This window comes from Falco biarmicus, chromosome 7 (assembly GCF_023638135.1).
Source record: "Falco biarmicus isolate bFalBia1 chromosome 7, bFalBia1.pri, whole genome shotgun sequence".
NCBI lineage: Eukaryota > Metazoa > Chordata > Aves > Falconiformes > Falconidae > Falco > Falco biarmicus.
The window spans coordinates 65312742-65337563 of NC_079294.1; positions in this window are offsets into that span (position 1 = coordinate 65312742).

A 24822-nucleotide genomic window follows, 5' to 3' on the forward strand; every position below is an offset into this window, starting at 1 on the left:
TCTCCATTGAACCTGTCTCATTAGCATGCCTCTGTGTTCCCCGAAGACATTCCATTTCATGTGAAAGCAAAATATAACAGAAACTGGATGTTTCTGGGTTTGCTGCTGGCAGCTGTTACCTTTCTGGGGGAAAAAAAGAAAAAAAAAATAAAAATCTTCTGCCAGGTCCAGACTTAGAATAAATGAAAATAGCTACGCTGAAGCGCACAGAGCAATATCGCTTGGCACCTAGGGAAGGTTTGTCCCATGTATTTCTCACTGCAACGGTGAATAAACTCAATATAGAGGCATTAATATTTTTAAAAGGGGGAAGGGATGTTACTTGCCTTTTTCTCGTAGCAGTACAAGAATATGATTTTTTTTTTTTTTTTTCACAAGAAAGTAGTTTTCTAATAATAACCCGGTATTAAGTGTCAGGTAGTTGCTTTATGATTTCCAGTGCTTTATTGCAGTCAGCTATTGGGAATGGGGTCAGATTTCCAACTCACTGAAGAAGAGGAGCTTTTATTGGATTGAGCATTGTTGTTTTCTGTCAATGAATTATCAATTGCTTTGAAGGCTGATCACTTCCTTTCCTGGGTATACTTGAGAAAGGCACAACTTTGTGATGGTATCTGAAGGCTTATTAGCGCAGGACGTATTGAATATAGACCCCTTTGTTTGTAAGCGTAGAGATGACAGAGATCTGGAAACCGACTTTCGGTTATGCTTGGATCTGAATTCAGAGTGGACGGAGCATAAAAAACATTAGAGGCTCTTATGCTTTTCCTCTCCTCCTGTGTCAGAAAAGAAAGTATTTGGGGGATTCTTTACAAAACTGTGATAAGATAATGCAAAATAACTGTCCTTGCACAGGTTTTTCATAGGAACCTGTATGTAGAGAAAATCTCTCTGACTCTCAAACTAATATGTAAAGAAAGCTATTCCTTCTGCGTGTTTTTCAAAGTGAAAAGGAGATTTTAATTGGTTTGTATCCAAACATATAGAGATCATGCTTTGCTGCAGTAGTGGAAGTAGTTTATCTGAATCCCTTTATTTAGACAGATGCAATCATAACGTAATATGTACTTCATAAGTGATAGAAGAGAAGGAACAGGAAGGGAAGAATGCAACCAATATTCCCAACTACAAAATGCACTTTAGGTCTTATCAGAATGAATATTGCCACATGTACTGTATTAGTGTTGCTAACTTAAGGGAGACTGCCCGTGATAGTAAAATAAAGCGCTGAGGTTTTTTAGGATGTGGGCCTTAGAGATTTCAAAGTTGAGCAAAAGAGATTAGGATTCTATTTTTTTATCCTGCTCCTAGTTTTTCATATTTATGTATTAAGCTGCTTGTACTAAGCTCTTCGCTAAGTAGTATTTCTGATCTATGCTGCAATTTGTCATGACATTTCTCTAGGCAGCTATTATAGAGATGTCTGGTTCCCTTTTTCCTTAAACAAGAAAGTAGACTGCAAATAAGTCACTTGATTTTTAAATTACTATCAATTAAGAAAATGGAGTGTCAGGGTCCAGAAAATTGATAGCTGAATTCTGATCTTAGATCTGGAAAATACTGAGCCATAAAATATTCATCCACGCACAAGAAAAAAAGCTGATGTTATGTTCATCCGACCAACATATGTTGTTTGTGAATGTCACCGGAGTTCCAGTTTTTAGAATATTGGAAAAAAGATATTTGAGTGAGAAAGGCAAGTGCATGCATGATCTGATGATCACCTAAGCAGGTTTTAATTTAGAAGCTGTTGATACTGAAACTGGTTTCCAAGTCTATTCAGTACAAGTCGCTGAAACTCGCACTGACTTCGGTGGAGCTCGGATTTTTCTGTCAGTCTTTTCCAGCAAAGCGCGGCAGCTTGTCTGTACTGCGTCCAGCCAGGGAGGGAAACGGCACCTGCCTGCCTAGGTTCTTCCACAGCCTCTCTTGTCACAAAATCTAAGCGCTTTCCAGATAGCAGCGGCTTTATCTTTGCTGCCCCCCAGTATGGCAGTGAATGATCATCAGCGTTTTGTAAAAGAGTATCGGGGGCCCAGTGACACCCTGGCTTGTTGAGTGTCGTGGGCTGGACAGCGTGGGGCAGCCAGGAACCGAGCCCGGGCCACGGGCAGGCGTCTTGTTCCTTTGGCTTTACATCTGTCATCCCTCACCCTGCTTTTATGTGGTTTTGTGAATTCAGCATCCTTGACACCTGCCTTTCAAGGTGTCTGAGTATGTTCTGACCCAGAGCTGAGCTCCTTCTGCAGCACCCTCTGAAAAGGAGCGTTTTCTGAACTCTCCCCCGCCAGCCAGCAGGGCAAGCTTGCTGCTGTCACCCAGAGCAGAAGCCCAGGAGAGGGACAGCTTGCTAGTCCGTGTTTGCTGCATTGAGTGTGGGGAGAGGAAGAGGAGTGTTGTATTGACAGGTAATGTGCGTGGGAGGAACTGTACAAATCGTCAGGAAAAGATGACAAACAGTTTTGCACTTTAATTAAAAGTCTAAATTGCAAATGATATAAAAAGGGGAAAACAAAACAGAGAGAAGTTGAAATCCTTTCATAGTAATGGTTGTGATGAGTTCGATCAAGTCTACTGAATTTCCTAGGAACTTCACTGTGGGTTTCAACAGGCTTTGGGTCGGCACCCATCACCTTTATTTTCTGTACCTGAGCTGTTTTATCTTTGCTTTTGTTTTTATTTTGCTTTTATATTTTTCTTTTGAAGTCTAGCCTTTGAATATGCTTTCTCTGTGGAATGTGTGTATATCTTCATGACTTTAATGACTCGTTTTTTAAGAGTAAGGCAGAAAGATGGTCATTTCCGCAATGCATGTGTTTCATTTATGGCTAGACCAAAAGGAGATTTATCGGTTACTACCCCGATTTCAGCTGTAGGTTGAACATTTTCCTGTATAGGGACACGTTGCCTGAGAAGGCTGCTCCTCCCGTTCCAATTACTTAAACTTGATGTGATGTCCAGGGAGTGAATTGTCAAAAAAAAAAAAAAAAAAAAAAAAAAAAGAGGGGTTTGGGGGGAGGGAATGAGAAGAAGGAATATAGGTTTTGTAAAATTTACTTTTTCACCTTTAGGTATCATAAAAATATTGTCAGAGCATTGAATGACATTGTTTCATTAAGGAAAAGTCCAGCAGTTTGATTTATAATTACGAGCTGCTGATTTACATTGCATTTAATAGTATGCTGCTCAGACAGCAAGCTTTTCCCAGTTCTACCGGATCTGGGATTGAGCCTTGGGAATGGAGCTGGTCAGGGCTTGAACGTTACAAAACTGTGTAGCCTGCAACATGTTATCATTAACAAACTTTCCTTGTTTTATCTCCTGTCTCAGTAGCTAGTCCACAGTTTCCTTTCTTCATAAATGAGTTACCCTACAGTCCTGCACTAAATACTAGATGGAGGATCTTTGCTCACTGAAATATTAATGGAGCAGAATTTTTCCTGTGAGACAGACTGGATTTTTCAGTGTTTTTTTCCCCCCCTCCATCTAACAAAGGTCCCTTCTCATCAGTCAGCTTTGTAAAAGCAGAGGAAGCAACGAACACATTAGAAACCGAGATATGAGAGAACCCAACAAAAAAAACCTTCTTTAAAAAAAAAATACTTTTGAACTTCAGAGAGGATGCGGCGCTTGCTTTGCAGTGAACACAGGGTTGGAGGGTGGGGTTTTTTTTCTTTTTAACAGACATGTGTAGCACATTTGTTTCAGTTTTATATCTGCTGTCATAATATGATGGTTTTATTCGGGTTTTAAACATGCTTCGGCTAGATACCCTACATCTTTAAATTAGGCAACCCCAGTGCCTTTGCGATTTCCCTAGCTGCACTCTCTCACCTTACCCAGGTGCATGTTAAATCAGTATTAATGACAATATCATCCTTCTGCAGTCATCTCCTGCCTGCAATTTGGTTTTAATTACCCACCACGTTGTCTTTCCCCCTCACTGACAGCCATTAAATAGGGAATGACACCAGAGCCGTGCTGGTGTCGAATAGACACTTCACCAGGGTGGCTGGTTCGTGGTTGGCTTTTTTTTTTTTTTTTTTTTTTTGTTCCCCCCTTCTCCACTCCTGTTTTCTTTCCTGCCTTTTTTTTTTTTTAATAATTAAAAAAAAAAAAAAATCCTTCCATAAAGCAGGCTGCAGTGCCTCCTCGTGGTAGCCGTGAGAAAAAAAAAAAAAAGAAAAAAAAAAAAGGGTTTATTTTGCTCCGGCTTGTTTTGATGCCTTAGCGATGCTTTGGCTCATTTAGAGCTCTTGGGGAGAGGGGGGAAAAACCGCACGGTCCTTAGGAGAGAGGGGGAAAAACTCCGCACTTAAAGATTAGGGCATGATTGGGACACGTTGAAGTGTCTCCTCATTGAAATCTAGCAGGAACTTTGATGTCGTATTTGAGGCTTGCCTGGCAGCCTGGGGTGGCTGCTGGGAAGCGGGAGCCGGGTCAGCCCCGGGTGCCAGGGCCCGGTGCTGGGGGGCCGAGCTGCTGGCGGGGTGACCCCGGGCATCCCGGAGCGGGGCGGCTGCTGCTCCCCCCCCTCCCCCAGCAGCTCCCGCTGCGCCGCGCTGGGAGATCGGGCAACCTCTTTCACCCCGCCGTCGTGTACAGCTAAGCGGGATTGCACATAAACACATGCAATAGGAAATTTTCATACCAGATGCTGCTTTTTATAAGGTTTCTAAAAAGTCGCTTTGGCCAGCGGTTTGAAGCAGCCTTGCCCTCCACCCCCCCACCCCAATATCTATACGTGCCCCGTGGGAGGATTTCTCGGCGTGAACCAAATTCCTGCTGGAAAGATTTAATTCTGGGCTCATTGCACTAATTTTTGTGGCATTAATCTTGATTTATAACACTATAACCAGTGGTAGAACCTGGTCTAAGATTTTCTCTGTCAGCCTGATCCTGTCCTGGTCTCTGTGCGAGCTCACATCTCAGTGAGGTCACTTGAAAGGATACTGAGAAAGATAATTGGGCAGTGATTAGCAAAATAGCATTAGGGAAAATATCTACTAGTAAACAAGAGGGGGGAAAGAGAAAAAGGCATTTTGGAGGAGTAAACAAAACTTTTTTAATTGAGAAATTTCGTGTTCCTGTTTTCCCACCAGAGTGTTAGATTTAAAAATATAAAATTACTTATAGGAAGGAAAATAAAATCTGAATGCTCAGACAATTAAGGTGGTAAAGAAGGTTTGTGAAGGACGAGCACTGCCCATCCACATTTTGCTTGAAACGCGGACAATATTTCATCTTGTGAAATGTCAGCTGCATTGATTTGATTTGAGAGGCCTAGATTGTGAATCACTAAATACTTGCTCTGTAAATTTGTTGTCCCTTACAAGAAAATTTGTGACTGAAACTTGAGGCTTATAACACTGAGCCTACCAGGAAGGTTTAATCTCTGGCAGAGCTTCCATATATTGGTTTACAGCTATATTGAGTCCAGTTAGAGTGAGGTTTTTTTTTTTTTTTTTTTTTTTTTTACTTTCCTAATATGAAACTTGATGCTTGGAAAATCTGATAAGTGAGTTTCATTTCCCTGGAAATTTATTGCTTGTATTTCCAAGTGCAAGGAAATAAAACAAGTAAAAACAATAAGCAGGCTGTAAGGAGAGTATTAATGAGGGGTCACTCTTTTCTCATGTAGGCTCAAGCTCAGGAGAAAAGGAGAAAGGAGTTGCTTTTGGGGCAATCTAAATAGCTGGTGCAGTATATTTCGCTTTATTTATTTGGTAGGAGCAGCTCTTTTCTGTTTCCCTCTTTAAAACAAGCTCTCCAAATCCGAACGGGATATTTATGACAAGAAACAGTCTTTTCTTCAGGTAGTGTAAACTCCTTTGACTTCAGCTCAGGGACTGGCTGATTTTTAGTTGACTGTTTATGCTGCATCGAGCATCTCTGAAATTCAGAAGAAGCCATTTGTATATGTAAAAATGATCCTATAGAATTCCAGTCTCCTATCCTTATTCCAATGGAGAATTGCATTATGCTCATCCAATTCCCTGTTCTTTCATTTGGAAATGATGGTGTTCTTCACTTCTTCCTGGTAATTGCTGTACAATGCTAAGAAGCTGCCAAGTTTCACTCCAGGACTCATTATATTTAGTAACGGTGGAAAAAATTGCGATCCATAGAGCATTTTACATCGGAAACGAACTGAGCTTCACAACAATGCAGATGTGTGTCCTTGTAGATCCAGTTGCCAAATCAACTCCTGACTGAGAAAGACTGTCCATTTCCAATGCAGGAAAGCCAGTTCGGAGGATAAACATGAAATGAGATCTAACGCAAAAGGCAAAATCTCCTGAAAGGTGACAGTAAGAGACTTTAGTAGCGGAAAAATTTATCACTAACAATGTCAGTTCAATTTTCAGATTTTTTTTGCACCACTTTCTTTTTGTTCTCCTCATTTGCTTAGACAAGTTGTACTCATTCTAACTCTTAGTTTTTCACATTGTACAGCAGTGGCTTAGTTGTGTGTTGTAAATGTGATGCCTTTTTTTAGATTCTATGGCATGTTTATTTTTAAATGTATTTTCTCTAGGGAAGGGTGCACAGTTTACTCCAAATTTACCATATGCTTGGCATCTCCAGTAAAACAGTTGTGGTAAAAAATACTGTATTTTAAAATCTTGTGAGTTGTGAAGAGTCAGTGAGAGGCCTGATGAAGAGCACTAGTTAAAATGATCGATACTTAGAGACTCTTTTCCTTCCTAGCATTGACTGCTTCCGAGAACTAGCTCAAGAGAGTCTATTGAAAACATTATTTTTGCTTTTCCAGGTTATAGGCCTTGAACCTACAAACAGTTGCACATATAAATAATTTCATATAGGTTGGTAAAGGCTTTGAACTCAAAAGGGCTACTGGCACATTGGAAGGTTTTTATGCATGTAAGATTAAAACTGTAGTTAGTGTTTGATTAACGTTTTAATCCTGCACCGTTGTGCAGTCCTATGGACAATCCAGAGGGAGTTTCAGGTGACATATCTCAGGAGCTGAGCATGCAAATGACCTTTTGGTTCATTAGGCTGATTTTGAGCTTTAAGATGATATAAATAAGCTTTCCTTTTTTTCTTTTTTCTTTTTTCTTTTTTTTTTTTTTTTTAAAGCTTAAAAATAAAAGTCAAAGCTACTTCATTCCGAACTGGAAGTCCTAGTTTGCAACACATATTACACATATTGGTGTTTTGGCTTATTTTTCCTACAAGTAAGCAAGTCTTGAATTTAATTCACAAAAATTTGTATTTTCTATCCTGTCTTTTTCACCTTTGATATGTAAGTAAAAGTGAAAGAAATGTAGAAATACAGTATTGCCTTTTAAAAAATAATCTTAGTCTTTGCTTTTCACATTGATCATTTTACCCAAATCAGCATCAATTTGCAGAGGGTTTTGATTAACTTAACATCACTGCTTTTTATAAAAGGCCATATAACACAACCCACACCCCACAGAAGCCACTAAGATTTTTTTTCATTAACTCTATTGGAAGCTGATTTCAATCCCATACAAATTATAGGATTCCTAACTACAAGAAGTACGGGAGTTGTTCATATGAAATTCTTCATTCGGTTATAACTGTGCCACACGATCTACAATTGCTATAAGATTTTGCTGCAAATTGTTACTCAGCCCTTGAGCAGAGTTTACGACTGTGCTGGCCAAAAATGGATTTAATTAATGTTTTGAGGAAGCGTCTGTGTTTGTACAGGAATTAGTGGATGGGCATGGGTAAGACATTATGAAGAACTAAGGAAAATGCATCCAGCAGGACTGGTGAAGCACATGAAGAATGAGTAGAACTGAGCTCTTACACCCAGGGATCAATCACGGTCCTTTTTGTCCAGAAGAATCAGGTTTTATTGTGGCTGGTGGGAACAGGCTGCTTTTCAGTGACTGGGTAAAGACTCATAGTTCATCCAGCTAATTGCGTTGTGCAGAAGCAAGGACATTCCTGCCAATTTCCTTGGTTTATTTGATTCTAAACCACCTTTCCTCTTCTCTCTTTATACATACACCTTTCTATTGAAATCCTTAAAGCAATCTTTGTTATCTAGTACTTCTTTGACACCGTTTCTTTGTGCATAAAATAGAAATACCACTGTGCTAGCCTCCTACTCTGAGAGACTTACCGTGGGGTTTGGGTCTGTTTATTTTGCTTAGTTCTGTGTATGCACACTTGGAGGATAGAGAAGTAACCAGCGGTGAAATTCACCTCCGCGCTGGGTAAACATTTAAACTTTATGATCCTTGTACTAGTCTTGTACATACGGGTGAATTTCATCCTCCATAAATGTAAAATCTTTCTGTGTTATTACAGTTGCCTCTCCCCATTTAGCATTATCTTTGAACCCCTCTCTGTCATTAAGCTTTCTTTTAGGGTCCAGGCAAATGTCATTCTCTTCTCCTCTTTCTCTGACTGGCCTCTGGTTATATTAGAAAATAAAATTAATCTCAAGGGGAAAATAGCACTTAAAATTATTACTACTGTTTAGCTTACTAAAGTGATTTGCTCTCCATGACCTGTCTCTGGCTGATCCTTGTACAAATCAAATCAGCACACAAAACAGCACTTGGAAACTGTTTCCAGACTCAGAATTTCACAGCTCCTGAACCTTTAGAATGTCACAGGCAAATCAAAAATGAACATATTGGTTTATCTGTCTCTTTAGATCCCAGACAGTGCCTTTTTTTTAAAGCACATGATTCCTCCATGCTCCGTATTAAGTATATGAACAAGCCAGCTGTAATGCTTCTAGGTGAGCACATGCTGAAATGTTTTGCTGAGTGGGGGCTGGAGGAAGTTTCCAGCCACTTCTAAGTCTGTCCCTGTGTGGCTGGGGATTAATGTCGTTCTGACCTCCAACAGTTTCTCATTAAACTGCCTAAAATATGAACTCTTATACCGAGCGCCTGCTCTTCACTTTAATTTGATAGGTTTCATCAGTGGGCTGGAGGAGACAGCTTGTGGTATACCCAACTGCCACGGTATTTCTCTGAGGCTCAGCTAGGTCCCTGCCAGGGGCACCGCGCAGAGCTCAGCACTGTGCTTCACACAGCCCGCTCAGCCCCCAGAGAGCTGCGCGTCCTCACAGCACGGGCAGAGACACCGGCTCAGCGTGGCTGCAACAACAACATGTTCATTAGTTCTGCCTCTTAACAGCAAATTAGTGTAGGTGTTGTGCCTATGTGCCTGTACATGTGGCTATACTCGCTTTCAGAAGTAGCTCGCTCAATCCATGCTAACCTGGGTGTCTGGCCGGCACACACGGCTGTGCGGTGCAGGTGCAGCCTCAGCGCCCAAACTCCACCAGCACTACGAGGCTGGTCCCGTGACACACAGGTAACATCACTCCCTCACGTAATTTGTTGCAGAATTAGGCTCTAACACCATTGCCTTTCTGACCTTGTTGGAGTGCAGGATACCAGAAGGATGACATATGTGGCTTTTTCACTTGAACTCCTTCCCGTCCGATTCAGCAGATCCATATCAATGTCTGTGAAATTTAAGCAATGACATTACAAAATCCATGACAACAATTTGTTCGTCTTGTGGTGACCTCTTGTGGAGTTGCTTAGGAATCAGGCTTGATCCGTTATGTACAGTACGTTCCAAGGAGAGGAAGACAAGAGCCGTAATCCAAAATGTTCTCAGGCTCGGAGGGATAGCCAGCTCATGCTGAAGGATGCACGGTCTCCCACAGGCTCTTTGCACGTGTGTTTGGTGGCGGGATTGTTTACTTGAACCTCTGTACTCGCTACACTTTCTGTCTTTGTGCTTCATAAACCCCAACCTGTCCTTCACTCTCAAGCATAGGCTTACCTTTAAAGTATTAGTGTTAAAAAACAGAGTATGTTATAGAAATAGGTCTGCACCTTATGAGAGAGATTCTAGCTTTTGTGTCACCCCATTTTTTAAATTGTCATTCTGCACATATGGTAGGCATCAGTGTGATTGCTAAGCTTTCAAGGTGCGACTAGGTGTGAATTGTTTAAAACAGGACTGCCACCAAGTTAATATCGAAGTTTGTATTTGGAAAATCTAGAAGTGATTGCTCTTCAGCCCCTGCCCATGTCTATTGCATAAAATCGAAACCTTCCATGCCATTCACATTATCTTTTGTGCCGATTCTGCTCAAAGCCAACCTTTATTTTTCATTAATTCTTGCAAGGCTTGAAGCTGCTCCCAATGAAACCAATTGCCAAACTGATTGTGGAAGCCAGATCAAATCTGTAGTGTAATTTCCCCCCTGCTTTTTTATTGTCCTTGCTCCAAGTCATTCCTGTCTCATGCAAACTACAATAACTACGGCAAGCATTTACTTGTAGGAAAAATTATCTCAACTTCCTCTCTGTGCATATCATATCTAGCAATGTACTGTACTGAATAGCATATTGAAAAATGCTATTGATTATTCAGAGTTTAACATGATGAGCCATTCCGTTCTTCTCTTTGTTGGGCCCAATTTATTCTTACACTCAGATAATGTCGCAATACTCTAAATAAATAAAGAAAGAAATGAAACCTATGACCTATTATAAGAACTATCCCCTTTGCAAAGATAGTTCTAAAAACACCCACTGGGGTCAAGGGTTTTTCTTTTCTCCCCCATTTGTTTTGTTTTTCATTTTTTGGCTTTATTATTTGGTCACTAAGCAAAAGGTTTGCTGGTTTGTTGGTTGGTTTTTTTTGTGTGGGTTTTTTTTAAGCTTGTGGGAGAATATGAATGTCATAAATATTTCATTTTCCTAGCACATCTTGCATTGTTCCTCACTTTCAGACCTTGCCAGCAGTCAACACAGTAGTAAATTTCAGCACCTGTGGACCTTTTTCAGTAATTTATGATTTCCATTAGATTTCCATTAGAGATGGACTAAAACGGTTTAGAAAAGTGCTAGCACCTTCAGCCATACGGATTTTGCCTGTCTCTGAGGAGGGTGTGCTGTATTTTGCTGCCTGCGCATATGCCTGCTGCCAGAGGTTCAGGGTTTCAGTCTGAGCGATGTGCTCTCCGTGCCAGCCAAAATGCCCCCTTGGAGAGGGGGCGCCGTATGTAAGAGAGGAAGGGCAGGTTGCAAAGAGAAAACCAGGCTTCTCCGTCAAAATGCTGCTGTTTCTCCTGTTCTGCCCCCTCAAGCTTAAGAGTGTAAACTCACCTCACAGTGACCAGTGACAGACTTTGGGTTGCTACACGTTATCTGTATTTTCTACAAACCAGTAGCCACGTTTTTTGTCAGCACTCCATCCCCAGTTTTGTGGGGTGCTTTTCCTCTCCTTCCAGGGCTCCCTCTTAGACAGCTCTGGTATGGTACAGGGGTGTGCGGTAGTTGTGTTTTAATATTACTTGGAAATATATTAGAGGGAGGCTTTAAGGAAACCAGGTAAAAAGTTTGGGGTTAGTTTGATTAAGAAATTTGTTTGGTACTCCCTCCAGGTCTAATACGAGCTTACACAGGCAGCCCCTGTTTGTTCCAGAACTAGTTTGGAACCTGGAAAATCTCCCAGCTTTCAGCTCCTCGTGTCTGCCACAAACTGAGATACGGCGGCAAAGAAATCACAGCAAATAATTTAGACATGAATTGTCCACTGGCATTGTATCATAGCTTGAATATATTTCTCATAATAGCTCACGATAGTCCCATTGACATCCACTTGACTTTTATTAAGTTTTGCAGATTTCACTCTCATACGAACGGCTCTGACTGGCACACGATTCTAGCAGCTGATTCAAGGATTGAATATTAGACCAGATATTGGATGAAATATTATACCCATGGCATTCTCTGGAAGCTGTCCTTGGGGTGGGATTGGAATTTTGGTCATTCTGTCAGTTCTGTATTTGTTAATTATTTTAACCAGCTGTACTACATCTAGCCACCATCCCTATGTAAAACTTTTCTTTTGTTGCCATCCTCCTACCACCTTTCAGCATTGTCATTTAAGCAGTGGGGCACTCCAGGGTGCATGGATCATGCTGAGAGAATGTCACACTCTGAGTGCACTTCACAATGGTTTGCAGCAAGTCGAGGAGTGACATTATCTCAGCAGGACACCTGCCCTTCACCTTCCATATGGGGACCCACCTCTGAAAGGTCAACACTTGCGGTTTAAAATAATATTTTAGCCATTGCTATTCAGAATTCAAAGAAAGAGGGGAGTGAATGTCAGATAGCCATGAAATTCATGAAACCCATTACTCCCAACAAGTGACAACAAGCCCGAGCTGTACACTTGGAACATTGTTTTAGTTAGGTTTTAAGAACAATTTTTTAAAAAGAATGTTCTGCAGGATATTTCAACATGTGGCCCAAGTGCCAGTGGAGCAGCAATTTCCATTCTAAAAAAGTTCTTTATTTTAAAAATCCATTTGTGAATTAATATATTGAGGACTTTAACTACTTTACCTCTTTGTTTTCTGTCTGCTGCTGCTGTATGTACAGCTTATTTTGAAATAGCAATAGACCCACTGAAAAGATAGTGCAAATGGTGTCGTGGATGGAGCTGAACACACCACTTGAACCAGCAGATGTGTCCCAACAGCATAGCCTATCTTCCTTCCAGTGGAGCATCTACCATGCCTTTTTTTTTGGCATTAAAGTACTTATGAAATTATTATTTTCTTTAATCTTATTTACTTTCTAACCTGTAACATAAAACCGAGAAAGCACTCCTGTAATGTTAGAAATGGTCAAATGAGTCATACAATTCCTTTTCTGTTCCTTTTTCCTTTGTATGAAGAACGTAACTCCTGGAGTCCAGTTCTTAAAACAAATGTTGTTTGCGGAAAATGAAACATATCTTCCACATATGTTTGATGGTGTTAAATTTGCGCCTTTTTTTTTTTTTTTTTTTACCATTTATGCTACTAAAGCACAACAGCAGAGATGGCAAAGGTAAAGAAAAAATTGATTTATCACTGTTTTCTTTGATTTTACTGCTGATGCAATTGCATCGAAATTCGTGGAGTCCCACCAGCATGAGTCATGCAGTGCTGAGCCGCGCCGAGGCATTTTGCTTTGAGAACCTGGCTCAGTACTTCTGGGAAATATTTCTCAATATCAGCTCAGCATGACAAGGTCATCAACTGGCTTGTGGATGGGAGTTTATCCTCAGTGGTTAGACACACCTGTGATTTGCTGGGTAATGCTTCATATATTTTTTGGTGCAACAGCAAATGGAAGGCAGTAATTCTGGCAAACAGATGTAAGAAGTGATTAGGGGAGCAGATAAGCCACACATTTACAGATACCATTTTTAACCTCTTTGTTCTAGCAAGGTTCTGTTATTCTGCCCATCACTGTACTTCTGAAGGTTTTGCAGACAGTGAAGGAAGATTGCTAGATTTGGCTAAAGAAGTGAACCTGATTTTGCTAGATTTCTGGCTCAGTTTTTAAGCCAAGGACTTGGCTATGTTATGATAAGTGCTCTTTCTTAAAATTCCCAAAGGAATCGAAACCAGAGTTCTCATGGGAATCTTCCATTATTCATAACAATAACAGGTTATTAATCATAAATGCCCTTATGTTCAGAATTAATTTTTTACTAATTTTGTTCTAAAAGTATATACTATGTTCAGGGCTGCCCAGTAGAAATGAAATTATAATAACAGTTGTTGAAAAGACATTTTAACGATAGCTGTCCAAACTGTATTGTCTTAGAAGTGAATTAAAAGAAGTAATCCTGTTTTCTCCTAAAGGAGGGCTATTTCCATTGAGCTTCTTTTATTGATAAATTCCCAGAGACCTTGACCTGTGGATTATTTTCTAACAATTAACGTTCCTATTTCATGTAATGTCCTGCCATGTTCTGAAACATTATAGAACGTGTCAACAGAAATTCTTAAAAACTCAGGCAATAGTTGAAAGCATAGAATGAGTCAAGCTAGGAAATAGCAAAGCATTTTTTTTTTCAGAGACAAAGTACCTTTGGGGTGGGAAGTGTGTGTATGTGTGTGCAAATGTGTGTCTAAGGTAAGCCATGCTTTTGGCTTTACTCCAACGTGCCAATGCAACCCAGGACTGATGTCCAAAGGCACTCTTTGTCCTGAGCAGAAGGTGGGCCATGTTGCATCACTGTGGAGTCTTACTTCGGGCAAGCTTTCTTCCTCTGTTTTCCATGAAACTGTTTAATTCATAGAGCTTTGATGTTTAAACCAGTTCTGACCTTCTGTGAGTACTTCAAAAAGGGAAAATTATCTGCTTGGAAAAATACAACAACTTAAATCTAGCAATTTGGGACACACATGTTAAAGACCCACTGAACTTGCGTTGAGTTCTTCATTTCTTTTGGGTGTTATTTCCTGATGGACTTACAACTAGAGAAAGGTGTTAATTTTCAAGACTTTGGGAATTTCTGTTTATTGATCTGTCATTGAAACATTGTTCCTGTTACAAGAAGAATCCATCAGGACACAGGAGCTGCTGTTCAACACAGGGTATAAAAGACTTTGATTAACTTTATTTTGGCTTTTATTTGCCTCTAATGAGTAAAATGATTAGTTGAATAACACTCCCTGGCTTCACTATAGTTGATGGTCCATAACAACTCTCCTGGCTGTTATCGTTTATAATTTAGCTGTCAAAATATACTCTAGGTTAGATCTTGGCAAGAAAGGTCTTGACTTCACTGGTTGTTTTGATGTTTTTTTGTTTGGTTGGGGTTTTTTTGTTGTTGTTGTTGTGGTTTGTTTTTGTGTTAATAACAAAACAAATCAACTATTTGTAAGTTACTGAAGTCAGTTGAAAACATCCTGCTTTAAAATATGTGCCTGGTTGATGTTAGGTAGTTATTATTTTGGGAGGATGACAAAGTAATACATAATGTCAAAATATTTAAAATGTGCAACTTACCTCTGTTATGATCTCTTATAGATTGGAATATGCATATATTATCAAAGGTTTTCAGATGGGGGGACTGTGTACTAATGACACTTTTTGGAATCGGTGAATTTAGCAAATGTTTTTGATATCGTCAGCTGCTTTATAAAGTATTGTTTAAAAGTCCTCTCTTTTAAAATGACTTTTGCTTTTTAAGATCTAGTGCATTAAAATACATTTGGGCCCCACAGGAATGGACGTATACATTTCCTTCAAGGCAGGCTTCAGTTTTCATACTGCAGGACTTGGCTTTTGATCCTAGGAGTATTTTTCCCCTCACAACGCTGAAGTAGTTTTTTGTTTTCCTGGAGAGAACACATCTTTCCCACATGTCCTAACTCTGCTTTATCCCACCAGTTTTGAGGCCTTTTTGGTGATTAAATCGAGGCATCTGCTCCTAGGCAATCCTGTTTTCAAGTGGGCTGTTCCTATTCAAAGCCGCTTGAAGCCCTGTGCTTGATTGCGGTTGCTAATAGGTAGATACAGCTGTTGGAGCTCTGTGGCTTTGACTCGTGGGTCCTTCAAAAAGAGAGAACATTTCTCACCTTTAAAAGCTTCCTGGATGTTCAGGATAACACCTGAGCCCTACAGCAAGGGCAGCTTAGGAAAAAGTCTTGCCTCAGCTGTTTGCCCGGAGCAGGTGGTTGTGTGGGGTGGGATGTATTTTGCTAGTTGGAAAATCAGACCTGGTCAAAGTGCCAACTTGTAAAAGCAACTCTCTTCTTTCTTTCTGCAATTGTTGACGTTCTTTATAAATCATGCCGTTAAAACCAGTTGTATTTCTGAAGCAAATGTAGCCCATGTAATGATTGTTTAGCTTTATGTGGTTATTATGTTTTTTTTAATTAAAAAGACCTGATAAAGTACGCTAGGAGTATTCCCTACCAGTGCTATATCCCTCTTCCAGTGTGGTTTTGGGTTTTCTTTTGGGTTTTTTTGCTCTATTTTTTTTTTTGTTGTTGTTTTGTTTTGTTTTAAACTTAAGTTCACTTCCTTAATCTTTTACACCTGCTTTTAAGGGAAAAAAAATTCCCTGTGCTGTCATTTTTTCATGTAGGTCCCTCAATTCCTATTTTGAAATGAGTGTGTATGTATTTTCAACATTCCTAATTTTGTTCTGATTTTTGGTGGAATTTTTCATGCAGTTAAATGTGCATGCATATTTTAACATGCAGTTAAATATGAAGTCTTAGTTGTTTCTATTAAGTAAAATCTTTTAAGGCGCTAACTCCTCTCAAATTCCATAATTTTACTGCTAACAGAAGATGCTGATTTTGGAGTAAACCTCTGTATCTTCCTATCTTTTTATTCACTCAGACTCCTAAGATAGTAGTCCAAGGATATCCCAACAGTAAAACTGAATGGGAGAGATCCTTCAGAAATGCAAGGCCTTATTATTATTTTTCTAGAAAAATCTCCTAGATTTCCTACCAAAGAACCTCATATAAAATCCTACATTGTAAATATAAATTTCTACATGTGGACCAAATTCTTATCCGGCTAAAATTAACATCCATGGCACTAGAGTTTATTAAAGTAATGGAAAGTGTTGCACAGATATTGCACACTGCAGAAATCCTTTTTAGTACTATAATAAAATGTAAAATAAAACTGTCTGTACTTCTCTATGTCAAAACTGCCCTTTCCGTGCAATACCACTTCTTAAAAAATGAGGTCTGACTCTTGTCTCTGTAAAACTATTTTATGAGAAGATAATCTAAAAGTCTGTCTAGAGCTTGTCAGTAGAATAGGATTGCTGATGGCAAGACCACACAGTGAGACACAAAGCCATTTTTCGACTCACGTTGGCAGATACATGATACAAGCATGGATACAAGAAAATTTTGTAACAAAACTGAATAGAAAACTGTTGTCTTGAGTGGCAAGGAGCATCACTTAAATCAGGATCTGAATTACCAGTGGGTTTTAGCTGTAGGCTTGAGAAAAATTTCCTGGAGGATGGCTTTTAATGAACCCTCAGATCTGGTGAGCTGATGAGATCAGGTTGTAGTGCAAGGTCAGGATGTGTGTTTTTTAGGCTTATTCACAGTGATGTTATGTTTTGTTCCTCACCAGCAACATTTCCAGAGCAGTTTATGGTTCCTCCTGAGGACTGGCCATTTAAACTGTGCCAAATTGTCAGATGTGGGAACTCTGGAATCTGAAGTGATGCAAACTGGGGAGCATGAATTTTCCAAAATCCACCGATGCATTTGTTTACGGATATGAAACTTGGCTGTGTCTTAAGCTGTAACGTTTTCAACTCTCAATTTACAATATTTAAATATTCAAGAGTTACCAACTAGGCTTTCCCAGCTGGTTATTTGAAGAAGTCAACACGGAGTTGGTGTGATCACTACTATTGTTGAGATGAAACACGAAAAGTCTGTGTGCAACATCTATTGGCAATGTGAACTCTACAGTTAATAAATTAGGTAGTACAGGGGTTGTTTAGTCAGTAAGTAAATGTAAGAGTTAATATTTAAGTCCAAGATGAAGCCTTGAGAATCTTGATCTTGTGAAACTTCTATCTCAATTACGTGGTCAAAGACACTGGCAGTATTTTTCTGTGTGACTTTGTGAGTATCATTTTCAAAGTCACAGACTCTTCTTCCACAGAGAGTTCGATTGTTGACTTCAGTTGAAGTAACAACACTGAGCTATTTTGAAAAATCCTCCCTGATACTTTCTCTGAACTGAGACACCTGAATCTGTTGAGGTTAACCCACCCTTGTTTGGAGTCATCACCATGTTTCGCAATTCCTCTTCCGCCTGTTCTCAGCTGAAGTTATTTCAAATGGGAAAGAGAAAACTTCACAGTAATTTCATCATCTTTTCTTTCTTTTAACAACTAGAATAAGTAGCAGATTTTGTGAAGGTGTGGTCAGATTTGTACAGTGATGTTTATTGTCTCTGTAAGTCATGTCAATTGTACAATTCTCATTCTTAGGTTTCCAGTTTGGTTATGATCTTGGAGAGGTGGCATGTGAGAACTGCTTCCTTGAGCTTTCATTTTGGTTGGTTGGGTGGAATGTTTTTCATTGCCATGTATCTGATTTTGCCCACAATGGCACCTGATACTGTGAGAAAACTATTGAGGAAGCTTCTATCTTCTTAAACCTTGTGGCTGAAGAAAAAGCATCCTTCTACCTGATTTTAGTGACTGAATTGAAAGACACTGACTGATCAATGTAAGCTGGACTTGGAAGCATTGCCTCAGACACGGTTTTCTTATTTTGAACATAATTTTCTTGTTATATATACCAAGTTCAGAAGGGCTTCCATCAGTTTAAGGAGTGGGCAGAACTGTAGAAACTGTGGCAAGTTTAGAAAAAACACAGGGGGCTTGAATGGCTGCACTCACTGAGACACCTTAGTTGTTTAGTTCCATATAAATTGGTATTCACTTATATGGAAACAATTCTTGCTATTAGAAACACTGAGGATGGTGACATTATGGGGCTGGATCTTTGGCTGGGATAAACTAGTATAACCCTTCTAATTTCAAATATTTTAAATTTTTAGTGCTGAGCATATTGTGAAATGACATCTGTCACATGGAATATGAAAAAAATCCACTACCTAAACATAAACCCCACTTCATTCCCATCTAATGTAGCAGACAAGCCTTACGAACCTGAAATTCTTACATCTACCAAGAAATTAGACCAATAATGTGACCTCAGTATGTCTTATCTCTCTTCGTTTTAAAGCAAACCCCACCTCCACATCCTTCTCTGCAGTACATAGAAATGCTGAATATTGAACTTTTCTTTTTCTCCAGTGATTTTCCTATAATTTCCCTCAGCCAAACTCCTAGTCATGTGTTTCTGTCATTTCTTACATTTCTCTTTAAGTTACTTAAATAATAAGATGCACCTGCCTCCTATCATATTAATCAGGCTCCTAGTAAAACAGTTGTATAAATACTAAGAATCTGCATGCTTGCATGTGTTTATCTTGGAATAAGTGCACTTTGATGTTTCTTTGAAAATTCATGTTCTTATTTTTTAGGGTGTTTGTGTGTTTGGTTGTTTTTTTAAAAAAGGAATTCTTTATATACCATTGGACTTTTGAACTTAGTGTATGATTTTAAAAATGACAACTGCATGAAAATGATGCAGTGTATAGATAAGCCAAGCATTTTTATAAAGTGGTATTCTCAGTTACTTATAGCTGATTTATAGCAACTGGTATCCTTGAAAATTAAGGATATTTTTTTTGAGTTTCATAATATATTTAGAGGAGCTATAATCTACTGTGTATTATGCAAATTATCGGTATCCTCTTATCTTCTCTTTTTTTTTTTTGCCATTTGTAGCATGCTTCACTGGTGCTTCTTGGGTATGTGTGGGTGAAGGATAATTTGACTGCCCTCTAGCACTCCAGTGTCTGGTATTGCACAATCAGGGAATCTGGTGTCACATTAAGGCAATTCTTATAATATAATCAAAGTTCTGATGTTGTACTGTCCTTTAGATGAAACAAACTAATGAAATGTATTGACCCTCCTTGCGCACTTCTGAAGCAAAATGACTAAGCGGTATTGAAACTACATGAAATACATTGACATTGATTGTGAAGTCTGCGTTCCCAGAGTCACTTTGGTAGCTGATTAAAGTGTCACATTGACAATATAGCCCTTTTTGAACAGGAAATTAATACCAGCCTGGTGGCAAGGAACGTTCTTCCAGACTGTAGCTTGCACTATCACCAATCCTCAGAAATGAATCAGAGGCTCAGCTATTCCAGTGTGGCATACTGCTTTCGCTGATTATAACAAATATATTGAAATTGCAACCACCACAAGGAAAAAAAAAAAAGCTTGTGACATTTTATGTTTATTCTCATGATTCAATATGCTTATTACTGATAGGAATTTCAACAAAGACTTAACATGAACTATGTGTTTTCAGTCAGTTAAAGCTCCATTGAAAGTACAAGTCACATTAGCTATGTCTTTCTAATCCATCTATCATCTGTTTGAATACATAAAAGCCTTTGTTTTACTATGTGGCTGATGTATGCACAAGTTGGGGGAATTTCTATAGATTGGGATATACAAGCATAGAAAAAAAAGTGTGTGTGTTTGACAGACAGAGGGAGAGAAAATTATGTATTCAATGCATCGCGCAGTGCTAAAAAGGAAGGAATGAAGCAGGTGGAGCAGCAGTGGAAGCTTAAAGACAGGATCATCTCTGAGATCTCAGGGCCCATTTCTCCATCCCAGGAGCATCCTTTATAAACAGCCTGATGTAGGAGAAATTGAAGGAATGGAAAAGGAGCTATGGCATGGGAAACAAATATTTATTCATTACTAAGTAGAGAATCTAAAAGAGAAAATTATGCAGATGTAGAAAACAGACAGCAGTTCTATCTGGAAAGATCAAATTCTAGGCCTGTCACTGTCTCGCAGCACAGTTCATCCTGTTTTAAATGAAAGGAAGATGCATTTTTGAGCACTGTATTATCCAGCCATTGTTTTCTTTCTTGACATGAACTTTGCACCATAGTTTTAGTGAAGAGAGCTATGCTGGTTGATCCCAGCTGAGACTCTGCCTCAACAGGCCATCATGTCCCCTTACACCTATTCCCAACTCTCAGCTGCCTCAAACAGCTGCTTCTCTTTCAGTCTCTGCAATCCTCCAAAGCTCTTTACCTTATAAAACTCTCACTCTGAGCGCAGCAGGTCACAGTTTCCTCTTCTAGGTCTTAGGCTGGCCACGCAGTTCACATCATGTGAGCCAGCTGCGAGCCAGATTTCCTCCGCGTCTTTGCACCAAGTTACAGACGGGAGCACGAAATGGGAAGGAGCAGCTCTCCCGTAAGATGTGCAAGTGTGATGCTGGTGAATAGACAGGCCAGAGAAAACTGATCAAGGCTGGAGGAGTCAGGATAGAAAAACAAATAGCAAAAAATCTTGCCTTGCGGTACAGCAGGGAAGTTTGGTTTGTTCATTAACTTGTGAAAAAGGCTGGGGATTTTCTAGGAGGTATCACAGAAGTGCAAAGCAACAATATGGCTATTAATAAAAGTTTTATTACAAGTTAGCTGTACAGATAATTCTTGCATATTCCTTGCCACATCCAGAGTCCAGCATTCTCTCTCTGTGCAGAGCTGCTCTGAGCTAGGGCTGCCCAGATGGCACCCCATGGAAAGACTTCTGTTGGAAAGTACCTGACTGGACAAAAAGGTAGTGTTTTACAGAGATGCTCTGACCACAGAAACTAAGCAGGTCTCTGCTGGCACCAGCCACCTCCCAAGCAGTCAAGCTTCCAAAGCCAGCCATGTGTCCAGGGCACCGAAAGCCTTGGGCTCCCTGGCTCCTAGGCACAAACTGCCCCCAGGTCCCCAACATCTATGCCCTCAGCCTGGCTCCATGGTCCTCCAGATGCAGGAGCATCCAGCTGCTTTTCAGTGTGCCCTGAAGGTGAATTCAGCTGGGAGCTGGCAGTGCTGGCCTCTGCCTGCCCCAGAACCATGGTACCTGGCCAGGCAGGGTCACGGGGAGGCTTTGATTCCTCCTTTGAGAGCCATGTGCACTTTGGGCCACCGGAGAGATGATGTCTGAAGGGCCCACAGCCCCTGAACCATTCCCAGCTCCCATCCCAGGATGGCGCAGCATCCACTGCTGTAAAGCAGAGCGATCCGTCTAGCCTGCATTGAGCCTGGGTGATTTGTTGGAGGGATCAAGAGGGTGGGAAGCCCCTTTCTAACTCGCCTCTTTTGGAGTCTGTGGCTCCTTGTTCAGGAACATTGTTGTTACTTTCAGCGCTGCTCCTGCTGTTGATCTTGGCCTTTGCTTCTGTGATTTCTGTTCCCCGCTGCACTACTTAGGTGAACAATAAGTTCCATTTCCAGCAGTGGTCGGCCTCCTCTCTTACCCCTTGCCTGCAGGAATTTCTTTTGTTTGGTTTGATATTTTTAGTCACGCTGTGTTGTAATAATAAGAACAAGACCATGGGTATGCTAGATTCCAGCCTTCCTTCAGTTGCCATGGCTTGCCTTCGTGCGTTGTTATTGCTTTGGATGAGCTACTGCTGCTGCTGCAGCCCTACTCCTTGATTTCTGCTTCTTTAATACTGTTCCCTGCCTCACTACAAAGTGAACAGCAGTGCTTGTTCTCTCTGCCTGACATCCTGAATCCACCCACGAATCCATTATTTTCTGTAACGGCCAAAAGCAGTGTAGGAGGGGGAAAAAGAAATGAAAATTAAAAAAAAAAAAAAAAAAAAAGAATAAAACCCTGTGCACTTTGGGACTGTTCTCTGCACTGAAGAAAGTGCACCCAGTTGGATGTGTAGATCAGGATGTGACCCTAAGCTCCGTGTTTACATTGTATGCAGGACGTGGTGTGCTGAGAATGAGGACACGGAGGGGTCCTGAAGGTCAGATTGAGTCAAAATCTCTGGTCTGTAAGAAATTATTTCCTGTTGTTGTCTTAGAAGTTGAAGGAAGCTATGTTGGTGAGACCAAATCATGGATATGCCCATGAGTGCCGTGTACATGAGGCGATAAAGGTCCAAGGGGAAAACAAACCAGCAACATCCCACTCTGCTGGTCGCCCTATAGCCACTTAAACAGGCACAGACTTGATAGAGATAGTCAGGGATTAAGGTAGGCTTTACCAGCAGCTTTGGTGAAGCTCTAGTGTCTAATGGAAGTTTCAAGCTGCTCTGAACCCTCAGTGGTTTTTGTAACTGCTCATTTCACGCTATTGATAAAACTGATTTATTAACTTTTATAACCTACCCTTTCATTCCTAATTCTTTCCTCATTCCTAATTCTTTCCTCTTTCTCTACACTTTCTATCCTTGCCTCAATCTGATAGAAAGGGAATGAGCAACAAAACTTTGAACACCTCACATCTAACAAAGTTCCCCCAAAGTACTGCTTTTCAAAATTTTCCTCTCTGTGATTTTAACTAACAAAAATGAAAAGGCCACCAGGTTTGTGGCCCAAAGTAAGGAAGCTGCAATGTACTTTTTCTTCCTAAAGTTTAGGTTGAAAATGGTTAATTTTATCACTTGAGTAGTTTATCCTTTTAAAATATATTTCCTGAAGTAATGAAGCACTTTGAATACCTTGGTAGAAGGGAACCAGTAAACAAAGTTTATCTGACCTACTGCTGTGATCTCTTTCACACAACTTACTGTGTGCAATCTGGATCGCGTCCTCCTGCCCTTCTTTACAAGCTGGTCTTTCATATGTTATTTTAAAAACAGAGAATTGGATACTCTCTTATTTTGCAAACAAGTACAACAATCCATATGTATACATATATGAAATATATAGATATCAATCTCTTTCAATATATGTGTGTATACATATATAGACACATATATATATAAAATAAGGAACTGCCACCTGATTTTTCCAGCTGTGACTAGTCTTTCACCTTACAGTACAAAGCCCTTCCCTTTATATGTAGGTGCAGTCTGCTGCAAGTCTTTTGGCTCTGTTTTTATGATGGTTAGCACGAAAGGGTAGCTATTTCGTCTGTGTAATTCTTCACCTTTTGCACTAAGGAATCTTCCTTGGAGAAGACTATAACATTTTACTGATTGCTCTTGTAAGCAATCCAAAAATCAAGGAATCTTATGTAGTTTTCTTTAATGCAGTCTGGATGATGAATTTACATCTATATATCAGAAACAATGTCTTCTGCCCTACATTACTAATGTCAGAAAATTGCCACTATATAATTCATCAAAGTATTTCTATAGACTCCCCCTTTATTATCTCTTCTCTTGCAAACGGTGTAATTTGCCTTCAGTCTATGTCAATGAGAGGAACTTTAATCTTGGATACTGTTGTATAAGGTGCCGTACACATTGAAAGAATGGCAAGGTAAGGAGGGGATGGGCCTGGATAAAAATATAGATTAGGAGCTATTTATTAGCAACTGCAAACATGGCAACAAAATTCATTTTAAAAGCAGCTTGAAAATTTTGCTTAGAATAGCCATATAATGAAAGTCTTTTTGTGCTGTACCTGTTTAATCAAAATTATTTCCTAGAGTTTCTTTTACACTAAAGAGCATACGCTGAATCCTGTTATACTGCTTTAGAAATGTGCAGAGCCTTAAAGTGAATTTCACTGTGAGAAAGTCTCAATATCTCAGCCGTATTGTACCTTTCACCCTAGAATATCCTAAAGTACTTTTCACACGTAAAAAACTGATATGTAATTGCACCTGCTTCAGATATGAAATGCAGCAGTTGTTTAATGGTGCACAGAAACACTAGGCAAGGGTACGAGGCCAGAAATTGAAGAATACAATATCCAGCTGAAAATCCAGGTGGGATTTAAGATGGTAGGATGTAATTGCTTCAATTAGAATTTTGTGAGGATAATATATTTAATAGGTGCAATTCCTGGCCCTATTGGAGTCAATGAGAACATTGCTGTTGATTACAAATGAGGTTGGAATTCCTCTCGTATCTCTACCTTTATGAAAAGTTTAATGAAATACTGTAGTCAGAATTGTTTGCAGGATCTTGATTTTTTCATCTCCTCCAGAAGAGTTGGCTTGATTCTCAGTCTAGCATTATAGCTATGAAATCTTGTTAAGCACCTGTTTTACACCCGTAAAAGAGAGAGGAGAATTGGATCCAGCATCCTCTGTGGCCTTTCCCACCAGCGTGGGATATTGGTTCATTCCAGCTCAGATAGAAATGTCAGCTGCAGAATCAGCCTGACGCACACAGCTGTTCCATGGAGGTTTCCAGTAAAAAAGTAATTTCCCATACAAGTACCCAGGCTGATAGCTCCTATGCTGTGTTGATCCTGTCAGATCTCACGTGGTAAGGTTTTATGACTGTAGGCCATGTTTTAAAATATCAAATGTTTCTTTTCGGTCACTGTAGAATGTTAATAGGTAACGAGGAGGAAAGGACTGTGATTGCATAGATGCGCAGGAAATATAAGCTGTGAAGCTTAATATATTTCT